This window comes from Aethalodelphis obliquidens, unplaced genomic scaffold (assembly GCF_003676395.1).
Source record: "Aethalodelphis obliquidens isolate GAN/ISIS:26980383/991018 unplaced genomic scaffold, ASM367639v1 scaffold7, whole genome shotgun sequence".
NCBI classification, from domain to species: domain Eukaryota; kingdom Metazoa; phylum Chordata; class Mammalia; order Artiodactyla; family Delphinidae; genus Aethalodelphis; species Aethalodelphis obliquidens.
Window position 1 is genome coordinate 29485493 of NW_020837951.1, and position 12798 is coordinate 29498290.

Consider the following 12798-nt stretch of genomic DNA (forward strand, 5'->3'; position numbering starts at 1 on the left):
GTCATTGCCTTCAAACTTAAGTTTTCTCCCATTAGCCTCATAATATGACTGATTGTCAGTTGCCAAACTGAACTTGTAAAGGGAAATGAAAGTTGATCATGTCAGGTATAAAACCACTATTTGGATAATATTCACATATGAAGCTTTAGTGACAATCTTCACCCTTGGCAAAACTGATTTAAGCAGGCTTTTTGTTCCATCTGGCGACACAAGTTCCAACTAACTTCTTTAGACTTCACCCCAACAGCTGCTTCTCTCATCCTGAACATTTCATATACTTCTGAGTATACCATATTGTTGGATTAGTTAGGGCTCCCTTCATTATAAGGGATTAAAAACAAGCTTGAACTAGCTTAGGCCAAAAAGGAAATAAGAGCATATTGAAGGATGGTCAGGGTTGATGTAAGGAGTCTGGGATAATTGGATATAATTGTTTTAATCCTGTTGGGACTGGTCTGTTTCCTGTAGTGTTGGCTTCTTTCTACAAGTCCACTTCCTTCTTGCATCTGTTTTGTTTTCTTCAACTGTGAAGCTAGAAATTTGGGGTTCCAGTGTGTATTTCTGTGCTCCCACATTCTCAACCTCATCTCCAGTGTGAAAGAGCTGTAAGGGAGGAAAACTTCTCCTTCTCTTCTAGATTCTTTGCCTGGCCTGATTATTAAATTGACACAATACAGATTAACAACAGAAAATAAAAACTTTCATTGTGTACATATGGGAATGCCAAAGTTGTGAGGCTCTCTGGCAGTCAGGAAATTGAAGCTTATATGTCATCCTGAGCTAAGCAGAAGGGAGTAGGGGTCTGCGACTTCAAAGGGGAAGAAAATAATTCACAGGAATATGGGAAGAGCAAATGTTTGGTAAACAAATGTTTGCCGTGGGCTTTCCTGGTGGCGCAGTGGTTGAGAATCTGCCTGCCAATGCAGGGGACACGGGTTCGAGCCCTGGTCTGGGAAGATCCCACATGCCACGGAGCAACTAGGCCCGTGAGCCACAACTACTGAGCCTACGTGTCTGGAGCCTGCGCTCCGCAACAAGGGAGGCCGCGACAGTAAGAGGCCCGCGCACCGCGATGAAGAGTAGCCCCCGCTCGCCGCAACTAGAGAAAGCCCTCGCACAGAAACCAAGACCCAACACACCCCAAAATAAATAAATAAATAAATTTATTTTTAAAAAAAAAAAAAAAGAAAATGTTTGTCGTGCTCTGCAGATAAGTCTTTCTGATGTAAAAAAAAAAAAAAAGTCATCTTTTGTAATAACTCTCCTCCTGATACAGGCTCCCTATCTAAAATCTTTTAGGCAGTTGAGGGGGAGGCAAAAAGCTCTTCTTGAGTCTGTTGGGCCTTGATTGTCAGTTCCATATAAGCCATATGCCAAAGTGGCACATTTTGGTGTGGCCTGTCCTGAATCCCATCAGAATCTCTCTTCTCATCATTCCAGCAAAATATCCCAGAGAAGAACTTTGATTTGAACTACCTTTGTGTGAAGGAATGACTCAGAGACAAAAGAATTTAGGAAAGAGAACTCTGTTTACCAGAAATGCAAGGGTGTCAGACTTAGAAGGACTGAATAATTAAATAGAAAATGCAAAAGACATTTAAAGGGAAAAACACAATATTGCCAGTTAGTCTATTCAGATTTGAAAAAAATTTTTTTCTCATGATTATCATATTTATAAAGGTATCAGCTTTGAAAAAGTCAATGATAAAATCGTTTTCCTTAGAGAATCAATAATTTGTAGGAAAATCTAAGGAATTAGTCTGGGACAAAAGCAAAAACCCTGTTATTTTTGGTTTATCTCAGGGTACAAAATGCTCACCACTCACTTCCCACCAAAGGACTTGCTATTCACACTTGGCTAATGTTGGCAGGGATATGTGTTAGTTTTGTTCCCATAGTTCATACTTATCAAGTGGTTATCCCTAAAACATGTCCATTCCATAAGTTTGTTTTGTGATTTTATAAGCCAGTATCATTAATTTTATGCTTTATTTGACCAATTTCATTTGCATAGATGTAACAAGAGGTGTTAATTCACAGAAATCTCCTTACTTTGCTTAACATAACTAGAGCCATACATTTAAATAACAAAAATTCAACTGAGCAAATTTTAGAGATAAAATTGGCTTTATTAAACAATTTATGAATTGGGCAAAATCCCATGTAACAATAGAAAAGAACTCAGCTCTGTCAAGCTACAGAAAAGGAAAGTTTTCAAAGGCAGAGAAGGAGAGGAAAAAAAGGAAATTATTAGCAAGGAATGCATTGTTTTAGGCAAGGTCACCTTCCTAAGGGGAATGAAAAGGGTCTATCAGCAGATTTCCTCCATGCTGACCAGGAAATTCCAGGTTGGATGGTTAAAGGTCATATTCCTTGTGGGGGTGGGTGTTGAAATTGCAATTAGGTTAAGTATTAACTCTCGGTCTTCTGACCTGGGGTTTAGTACAAGTGACTCCTTTTTGGGCCTGCTGTCTCCTTTTTTTAACACATATATCGTTATGGCTTAGAAGTTATTCCTGTACAGAGGCCTCACAGTTTCCCTAAGCTTATAACTCCATTGTAACTTCAGAAATATTTTCTTTTTATTGTTATTAGTTATTTACTGAGGTCAGGAACAAAGAACCATTCCATGTACCTCAGCTGGGCTATATACCATAGTATCTGTAATCTAAGGAACTCTAGAATAACTTATAGATAGAGTTCTGTCTCATCATATGCTATCCTTTTACGGTGCTAGGCCAGTCATATTGTGCATTAATTTGGGGAGGGGCTTTGTTTTTCAATAGTTTGTCAGCATTTGGACTCATCCTTACTTCTTGACTTATTTTTTGTTTCCCAGGACATTTCTTCTTTTCCTTTTTTCTTTTTTTTAACATCTTTATTGTAGTATAATTGCTTTACAATGGTGTGTTAGTTTCTGCTTTATAACAAAGTGAATCAGCTGTACGTATACATATATCCCCATATCTCTTCCCTCTTGCGTCTCCTCCCACCCTCCCTATCCCACCCCTCTAGGTGGTCACAAAGCACAGAGCTGATCTCCCTGTGCTATGGGGCTGCTTCCCACTAGCTATCTGTTTTACATTTGGTAGTGTATATATGTCCATGCCACTCTCTCACTTTGTCACAGCTTACCCTTCCCCCTCCCCATATCCTCAAGTCCATTCTCTAGTAAATCTGTGTCTTTATTCCCATCCTGCCCCTAGGTTCTTAATAACCTTATTTTGTTTTAGATTCCATATATATGTGTTAGCATACAGTATTTGTTTTTCTCTTTTTGACTTACTTCACTCTGTATTACAGACTCTAGGTCCATCCACCTCACTACAAATAACTCAATTTCGTTTCTTTCTATGGCTGAGTAATATTCCATTGTATATATGTGCCACATCTTCTTTATCCATCATCTGTTCATGGACACTTAGGTTGCTTCCATGTCCTGGCTATTGTAAATAGAGCTGCAATGAACATTTTGGTACATGACTCTTTGAATTATGGTTTTCTCAGGGTATATGCCCAGTAGTAGAATTGCTGGGTCATATGTAGTTCTATTTTTAGGTTTTTAAGGAACATCCATACTGTTCTCCGTAGTGGCTGTATCAATTTACATGCCCACCAGCAGTGCAAGAGTGTTCCCTTTTCTCCACACCCTCTCCAGCATTTATTGTTTCTAGATTTTTTGATGATGGCCATTCTGACCAGTGTGAGCTGATATCTCATTGTAGTTTTGATTTGCATTTCTCTAATGATTAATGATGTTGAGCATTCTTTCATGTGTTTGTTGGCAATCTATATCTTCTTTGGAGAAATGTCTATTTAGGTTATGTGTTTCTTAATTAGCCTTCATAAAGTGTTTACATTTTGTTTTACACCTTATGTACTCACTATTTTAAGGAAATGAGCTTGCGTATATTTACCAAGTCCATTGTTTTCTTTTTTTAATTTATTCTTTACTGAACTATAGTTGAATTACAATGTTGTGTTAATTACTGTTGTACAGCAAAGTGACTCAGTTATACACATATATACATTCTTTTTCACATTCTTTTCCATTATGGTTTGTCACAGGATATTGAGTATAGTTTCCTGTGCTATACAATAGGACCTTGCTGTTTATCCATTCTATATATACCAATTTGCATCTGCTAATCCCACACTCCCAGTCCATGCCTCCCCCAACTCCTCCCTCTTAGCAACCACCAGTCTCTTTGCTCTGTCCCTGATTCTATTTCTATTTCATAGATAGGTTCATTTGTGTCATATTTTAGATTCTACATTTAAGTGATAGCATATGATACTTGACTTTCTCTTTCTGACTTACTTCACTTAGTATGATAATCCCTATTTGCTTCCATGTTGCTGCAAATGGCATTATTTCATTCCTTTTTAGGACTGAGTAGTATCCCATTGTATATATGTACCACATCTTTATCCATTCATCTGTTGATGGACATTTAGGTTGTTTCCATGTCTTGGCTATTGTGAATAATGCTGCCATAAACACAGGGGTGCATGTATCTTTTTGAATTATAGTTTTGTCTGGGTATATGCCCAAGAGTGGGATTGCTGGATCATATGGTAATTCTGTTTTTAGTTTTATGAGGACCCTCCATACTGTTTTCCACAGTGGCTGCACCAATTTTATTCCCACCAACAGTGTAGGAGGGTTCCCTTTTCTCTACACCCTCTCCAGCACTGGTTATTTGTAGACTTTTTAATGATGGCCATTCTGCAAGTCCATTGTTTTCTAATTCATTAATGACTTTGTTGTAAATTAGTCTCATATTTCCTGTGGGTTTATTTGTTTTATTTTCAAGCATCTTGAGTAGGACTTTATTTTTATTTACTCCCATAATAAATTAAAGGAAGCATATCTTCCATTGGTGAAATATTTCCTGAATTCCGTAAGTTTTAATATTATGCATTCTCATTGCCATTTATTTCTGAATACTTGAGAGTTCAACTTTTACTATCTTTTCTTCCTTGATAATGATTGAGATTGTTTCACAGTTTCCTAGAATTTTAATCTGGGCAGGGAGAGATCTATCCCATTTGTTCTTAAGTTCTAGATTTAACAAATTTCATCAGAAAATAATTAACCTAATTTTAAATACTTGTGGAGACAGTAAGTTGAAACTTAACCTACACTCTGTATGCATTGTATATAAAAACATTTTACATGTGGGATCTACAGTAGTCAAAGTCATAGACACAGAGAGTAGCATGGATGTTACCAAGGGCTAGGGCCATGGGGAAATGGGGGAATGTTGGTCTAAGGATACAAAGTTTTAGTTATACAAGATGAATAAGTTGTGGAGATCTAATATAGTATGCTGTAGGGGAGGAAAAATAATTTCCCATCTATCCTTCTAGGTTCTTGGCTAAGACACCCCTGTAACAAAAGAGAGAGTAACAGGAGAAAAGCATTTAATTTAATTTCATACACATGGGAATCCCAAAGATACCAAGCTCTCTGACCGTCAGAGTGTTAAGATTTATATGCCATCCTGAGCCAAGGAGAAGCGGGGAGGGGTCTGGAACTTCAAAGGGGATTAAGACAATTCACAGGAAGATGGGAAGAGCATATGTTTGGTAAACGTATGTCTGCCTGTTTGCTGTGCTATGTGGCTAAGTCCTTCTGATGCAAAAATAAAGTTATGTTTGCTAATACCTCTCTTCCTGGTACAGGTGCCTTATCTAAATTCTTTTAGGCAGTTAAGGGGTAGCTAAAAAGCTCTTCTTGAGTCTGTTGGGCCTTGATTGTCTTCAATTTGAAATAATCTGTAATTCACATGCCAAAATGACACATTCTGAAACACCCTGCCCTGATCCCCATCAATATATATGCCTAGTACATTATATACATATTACATAGTATATATGGTACATTGTATTTATATAGTATATATAGTATATAGTAAAATACAATGTAATATATATGCATAATGCATATATATACACACATATGCAGTATGTATGGTGACTATAATTAACAATACTGTACTGTATACTTGAAATTCAAAATTTGCTAAGATGATAGCTCTTAAGCATACTCATGACAAAAAAAGAAACGAAAGTGGTAACTATGCAAGGTAATAGATATATTTATTAGCTTAATTGTGGTAATTATTTCACAATATTTACATGCATCAGAACATCAAGCTGTATATTTTAAATGTATGTAAATTTTATTTGTCAGTTATGCCTCAATGAAGCTGGCAAAACAGAAATCATCCTGTGTTAAGGTAATTTTAGTATATATAATTTAATATATAATCCATATATTTGTGCTCATAAAGTATATGTATGTACATATATATCATGTTATATTCAACTTTCTTCATTTGTACATCTAAAGGTCATCATCGCTTGTGCATCTAATAGACTTATCAGATTTACAAGTGTACAAAAGAAAATTATAAATCACACTCTCCGTTTCTTCAAGACTACTTCTTTCTCCAATTTTTCTTGTATACGTGAATCCTAAGACTTTTCACCTAGTTTGTCAGGCCAAATCACCTAGTAGTTAATTTATTCATTTGTTTCTTCCACTATTACCCTATTTAATTCATTAAGAAGTCTTATTCATTCTATCTCAAATATAAATATGTACTGAGTCTATTTCTCTCCATATCTCCTGTTACCTCCCTGGCTAAAACTATACTAATATTCACTAAGCTTATAACTGTAGCTTTCTAATTGGTTCCCCTCCCATTAATTCTCAGCATAGCAAACGGAGTAGCCTTAAGAAAAAAAAATTAGCAGCCCTACATTTTCCACCCTCTGCCAGTTACCATCCTCATTCCATATGCTTAACTTTATCCAGTTGCTTTTCATTGTTCCTTGAATAATATCCAAACATGTTGTTGTGGTCTATATACTATAGCTAATATCTATCTCTTAAAACTTCGCTCTTCACTGTCCTCCTTAATACTGTGCTACAGCCACTCTGTCTGGCTTTTTGTTCTGTACAAAGCATGGCTTATTTCTACCATTGGGCTTTTACACATTTTTTCCCTGTGTCTGGAATTCTTCCCCACACAACCCCGGAATTTTATGTACCTAGCTGTATCTCATTATGGTTTGATAAAACAGTCCATCCTCAGAGAGGGCTTCCCTGACCACTCTTTTTAGGTGAATTTCTCATTCACTCTCTGAATGTATAATCCCCAATTAATTGATTCCTTTTATGTTATGTTCACTTTCTAAGTTACCTTACTAGAACTTAATACCATGAAGAAGAGGAACATTGTAGTCCTTGTTCACTACTCTATCCTCAGTACTTTGTGTGAAACATAAGGTAAAACAATAACTATTTGTTGAATGACTGCTATCTCTTCACACCAAATGATACCCTTCACTTCTCAGAAAACTATGTCCCTGCTCACAAGAAGAGAGCTTGGTCCCTTGATCCTTTCAACAGAAAATGCCCTCAATAGTTGGTCTACTAGCTTTAGGAATGCCCTAGGTTTCTGCTGGATGATCATCAATGTTTGCCATTTCCCAGGCTTGTAAGCATAATTAAGTGAGGAATGAAATACTCTAACCCAATTCAAAGCAATAACCTAAGATTTCAATTGTGGTCTTTAAAATACTATTCTTACTGGTAGATGGTTTTTGGTTTGATTGATCCTACATGAAATGATATAATTTTCTAAAGTGATATATTTTTCTTCCTTTTAGATAAAAACCCTCTCCCATACTTCTAATCAATAGGTCCCTCGTATTGTGCCTTAGGGCATTTAGTTACTCTTCTGTTCATTTAGTGGAATGGAAAGTATTACAACAGTTTTTAACATCTGCCTTCTTAGGGACTCTGAAAGACTTCAGTTAATTAGTTCAATTGAGTGATCTATTTTTGCTGCTGGAGAGTGGCTCTGAGGGCTAAGAATGAGAACAGACAATTCCTTAATTCCACTTAATTATAACATTTATTTCTCACATTTTCCTTTATAACAGCATAATGTTAGATTTTGCTTTTGGATCCAATCAAAGCTTATTATCTCCATCTTGCTGTAATAAAGTTATTATACCTTTCTGTATTATATGCTTCCTTGATATTTCCTTCTCTAGTTCTTGTTTTGTTAACATTTTTGAAAAGTATTTTTTTGCCATTTTTATTCTTCTCCAATGATTTTGAAATTACATATTCTCATTTCAATTCTGATCCCTCAAAAAATTGTGTCACATAATAAATGAATTTTTTTAAGGTACTAAGTAATGGGATAAGTTTTTGGGGGGTAACATGTTACCTATATATAAAAACACAGATGCACTGTCTTTGATACTGTGCATCAATTTGTACCAAAAATAAAAATCATCCCAGTGAAAAAGAAAAATACTACCCCTCTGAACATAAATATACTACCTAGAATATTTGCTGATATAATCAGAGATTTTTTTCATCCAAATTATTATTCTTACATATTAATGTGTTTTCTTTCAGTTTTTTGAAGTAACATCTGAATGCTTTTATAGCCATGTTAAGGATTATTATTGAGAAAATTTTATTATTTTTTATCATCTCTACTTGTTTTATGATATTCCTTTTATTTTGATTATTTTCTTGATTTGAAGCATTGCCTTGGAGCCATTAATTATTTGATCAAAATCTCTTCTCTTTAAACTCTGTGGTTGTTAATCCATTGCCTTACCATATTTTAAATATCCTGCCCCCTTCCCCAGTGGTGATAATTTTAGGATTTATCTGATATACTTTAATATCTAAAATTTCATTGGAATATGTCTTTGTTGTAGTTTCTTATTTTTTAATTATTCATTAATTATTTCCATAGGAAGTTTTGAAATTTACTTTAGATCAAGAAAATTGTATCGTATCATTTCAATTTGGTAGATATTAAAACATTCCCAATAGGAGTGCAGTGTGCCCTATTCATAGAGTAGGCCCATATTACATCTCACAGGAATCCAGGCCCAGCTTGACACCTTCTCCCTTCTTGGGCATCATGGTTTACTGGTTCACTTCTTGCACCACAGCTTCTGGAACAATACCATTGTCCCTCTCTACTTTCAAAAGGATGCCCTGGGCTGCTACATGGTGCAAGAGGAGGCATCTCCTTACTCTGGCTAATGTCTGCCTGAAAGATCTGATTGTTACCTTGGAGAGATTGTGTTCTGAAAGATGTGGTGGAATACAAAGTCTTCCGAAGCTATGGAGTTTCCCTCAGGGAGTAACCAGTTAATTCCTTGGTGTGATGCCTTGGCAAGGATCCATGCCAGTGTTCCATTAGACTGGTATGATGCTGCCAAGTTTGTTACGAGATGGCTCTGAAGGCATGCACATAGTGGCAGTGAGCTTCCAACTCTTTTCTAGCCGTGCAACGCTCATCTCAGCAAACTTCACAACCTAAAAGAAAGCTCTTCATGGCAATCAAGGATCTTCTAGCAGTAGGAAAACAAAAGAATACTGAGAATTCACATGATGTCGCTCTCTTGTTTATTTCGAAAGCACTTTGGAATCTTGAAGATGAATCTCTAGCTGCCTGCAAGCAATTTATTGAAAACTGAGGACTGGCACTCTTCATTCAAGGCTTGGAGAACAACATAGCTGAAGTCAGAGAACTCTCTTCCAAGCTAGTGACTGAAGATGTAGTGAAGCATATCAGCAGTTTGCTTCACAGCAAAGAAGTGGAAGTCAGTTGTTTTGCTGCAGGCCTCGTATACCATCTGATATCTGATTAACAGCCTTGAATATTCCACGTTCTTCACAGGAGTGCTCTTTTCCAGGATCTGCATGGAAACATCCAGAAATGGCCAAGTTCAAGGTGTAATATGACAGCATTTGTGACCTACAGATACTTCTTGGTACTGATGCTGAAAACTCAGCTTCTGTGCACCAGTGCCAAATTGAATCTCAGAGACAGATTTTTGTGTGAAATAGAAAAGAATAGTTTTATTGCTTTGCCGGGCAAAGGGGGACACAGTTGGCTCATGCCCTAGAAACTGTGTCCCAACCAGGGGGGATTTGGTGAGGAGGTTTATAGCAATGGTTCAAGGGTGGGATTGCTGATAAGGATCAGGGTATGTGTAGAGCCTGCATGGCTTTAATCTGGCCACAGGTGGTCTCCTGATGAGCTTCTATGGTGCTCAAGGTTATCAAACTGTGACCTTCTCTCTGGAATGAAGAATGCTTCATCAAGTAGTAACATCTCCCAGTTGTTGGGAGTTTGAGTTCTGCAGAAGAGCTCAAAGATATTTTCATGTGTACTCGAGTCAGAACCAGGATCCTGCCCCAAGGCTGCGCTATTGTTTCTTGACTGCTCCTCCCTTGTCTCTGTATCCCCTCCCTTCCCTGATTAGCAACCGTTTGAACCTACCCTTTGGAACTCAGGGAAGGTCATGGAAGCTGAAGCCTAGTCCCAAGAAATGGGGAATACAGTAAGGCTTCCACGCCCAGGAGCCCCACAGGGTCCTGCTCAGTTTCAGTACTACTCTGGTCACTGTGGGCTATGTATCGTGTCTGCTGTAAAAACCCCAGCAAATACTGCAGCTATCGTGTGGCATCTAGGAGCACAGTGAGGCAAACCCCAAAGCACAGGGGATCGCAGCCTTCATTCTAGATGACTTCAGAATTTACTTCAGCAATTTTCAGAAATACCCCTCTGTGTTGAATGATCTTATTAACCTAAGGGACTCCACAGATATATAACATATGTAATACATATAGAGACAGCTTTAACAAAATATATAATGTATAAATATTACACACAGATATGTGTATGTGGTGTATATATATAATATTTTTTACTTCATAATTTTGGTTGTAAATGGTGGTACATTTATTTTAAAAATGATTTTATTAGTTATTTGTTGTTGCTTAACAAATTACCCCACAACTTAGAACTTAAAAGCAAAAACATATATTATCCCACATAGTTTCTGAGGGGTCAGAAGCCTGATATGGTATAACTGAGTCAAGTCAGATGATTCTGTCTCAGGATCTCTCAGGAGGTAGCCTTTACCTTGTTCAAGAGGGAGTCAATAATTTCAGCCCACAGTCAAGGTTGTGCACACCAGGACATGGTATCATTGGGAGCCATCTTGGAGGCTGGTTACTACAATTTCACACTTTAGACTCAAACTCAAAGTACAGTAAATCCCTCCTAATTACTGTTTACTAAAAATATTTAATAAATATATTTGGTTTGTCACCAGAAGAAAAAAGAAAACTATAGGCAATGAAGTCTATTAGAAAGTGCCGGGGTGGCAACCTGGGTTCCGCTGCTTCTTCCATTAGTAATTAACTGTGAAACTTTCAAAAAATTATCTGTTTGCGACACAGATTCCTCATCCATTTATTTATTCAACAAATATAAACTAAACACTTATGCATTACTCCAGATGTTGGGATACATTAGTATAAATATTCCTGCTCTTATGGAGATTACCTTCTAGTTGACTTCCAAATCAATATGTAGCTGTAAAAATCAGGTTAGAGATCTGTTTTCATAAAGACAAGTGAAAGTCTAGAAAAAGTTCCAAAGGCCTGGGTTTAAAGCCAGAAAGTAGGACACAGATAATTCCCAAATTGCAAAGTATAGAGCTAAAGGCAATCACAAAATCAAAATGTTTGGACTTCATTTACATGGAACAGCATTAGGGAAGAAGCTGAACATAGGGCAACCACCAGAGCAAAGGGGTTCAGGATTTGAAAATAGTAGAGCTTGAAGCAACTCCCCAAGTCTTTACTGAGTAGTCATATGTAATTTTTATTGGGGAATTTAAATTAAGCTCTGTGTGGGAAGGGAGCTGTTAAAGAAGCAATTCTAGCTTGATCAACGTACTAAGACTATGCTCCTGTTAATTGTACAGCAATATATTTCCCAGGATACATGGCAGGAGACACTAAGATAATGCTGTGTAATCACAGGGTTTTAGAAAATGTATCTTCTCACTGAGGCCAACACTTTTCCATATAATATTTCTGTACTGACTAGGGGGGTTCACTAGGAATGAATCTTACTGGACCTCATATAAAGATGGCAATATTATGAAAGTTGAAGCAAATAAGGCAGGAACACTCCCCCAGCGTACAGGGATTTCTGGCATATTTCATGAATTTCTTTCATAGAGTGTTTTGTTACTGAACCAAACTTAGGTCTGCTTGTCCACTGGCAGTAAAGCCAGTCTGCTGACACCAGGTTGTGATGATGATTTTCAGGAAAGCATTTTTAAAGGCAAGGTGAGTGAGGGGAGTTGCAGGGTATGTAATCAGCTGGTGCACAATTCTCTGATTGTTTGATGGTGAGTGTCATAGCTAGCGTTAACATTATCAATCCTCAAGCTCCAATAGGCCTGGGGGCTATGTGCTCCTGGTCATTAAGTCGTTAACTTCTTCCATTTGGTGGGGGTTTTAGCATCTGTAAAACAACTCAGGAAATGTGTATCAGGTACTGTTATCTAAGTACTGCAGAGAGGAACTAAAGATTCTGTGACCACTATATGGCTGATTTACTGTTTAGATTGTTGCCAGTTCTCCTGGGCCGACTGCTACTTTTGTCACTCCTGGGCCGACTGTCACTTTTGTCACTAAGAATCATTAATTCTTGAGCCAATCTTGTGTGACTCAGGGGAGGCCTGGGAGACTACAGGTTTCCACAAACAAGAGGCAGGCAGAGGACATAGGGGGAGGAAAGGCCCCACAGGGTCCTGCTTAGTTACATTTTGTTGATCTTTGTTTGTTTGTTTGTTTTTTTTGAAGGGGGAGGGGACGATTTAAAGAACTCCTAGATTTTATTGCATAGTCAGTATGTGCAGGAATCCTTGTGAGTATGTGTA

At 37.4% G+C, this 12798-nt stretch overlaps 1 pseudogene; it reads left to right on the top strand.

Moving 5' to 3' along the window:
- LOC113619421 (protein zyg-11 homolog A-like) overlaps positions 1 to 12563 on the top strand; it is a 49318-nt pseudogene extending 36755 nt beyond the window's left edge.
- Positions 12564 to 12798: the final 235 nt, after the last annotated feature.